This window comes from Dinoponera quadriceps, unplaced genomic scaffold (assembly GCF_001313825.1).
Source record: "Dinoponera quadriceps isolate SergipeBrazil2010 unplaced genomic scaffold, ASM131382v1 scaffold9663, whole genome shotgun sequence".
NCBI lineage: Eukaryota > Metazoa > Arthropoda > Insecta > Hymenoptera > Formicidae > Dinoponera > Dinoponera quadriceps.
In genome coordinates, this window is record NW_014563436.1 from 1 (window position 1) to 814 (window position 814).

General features: G+C 31.8%; 1 long non-coding RNA gene across 1 annotated transcript; it reads right to left on the bottom strand.

Moving 5' to 3' along the window:
* Positions 1-348: 348 nt before the first annotated feature.
* Positions 349-814, bottom strand: LOC106751202. The gene is made up of 2 exons (XR_001375019.1): positions 774-814; positions 349-711 (listed from the first exon to the last, which is right to left on the bottom strand). It is a non-coding gene; the product is annotated as an uncharacterized LOC106751202 (long non-coding RNA).

The following is an 814-nucleotide window of genomic DNA, read 5'->3' on the forward strand; positions in this document are numbered from 1 at the left end:
TTAAAATTTATCGATTAAATATACATTTGCTGGACGAAAATGCGTTCCTCTGCGACCGAAACTGGTATTAATTTTGCGAACTATCTCCGCAAAATTTGTATCTTGTTTGTAGTAACCTCTGTCTTCATACATTGCTCAAGCGAATATCGCTCCATTGTTATTAACCGCATAGTTTTTACTTGACAGTTGAAAAATGTGATATCTCTATTTCTGACAATTAAAAAACGTCGCGAAATTTGAAATGAAACATTTTAATGAAAGATCCTTTATAAAATCCTATAAAATTTAATATTATAAATTAGTTATCAAATTCGATTTCAAAATAATAATAATAATAATACTATGTCATTATTTGTTACGAATTTATATATGCTATTTTTTAACAAACATCCTTAAAAACAAAATTTTTTTTCTTGTTAAGTAACACTCGCCTAACGACCCGCTGCGATGCAGCTAACGGCGTCAACATTTTCTCAGGCATTATTTAATATATTATTAAAATCAGATCGACTATTTCTTACCAATCAGTATTCATATTAGATGACTACAAGCGTTTGATTGGAGTGATTTTCATGCGAATCGGACGTGAAACACGCAGTACAAAATCCACTTTCATTGGGATATCTTTCAAATAATCAATGGGCTCTAAGTAGAACTTGTACACCAGAGCAGCTACCAGAGCTTTTAACTCCAACAGAGCGAAACGTTGACCTAACCATTGTAATTCCATTAAATATATTTCCGGAAATAGAAACCAATATTTTGTAAATTACCAATGCAATTTCGTGGTCCCGCGCTGAATGGTAAATAGGAA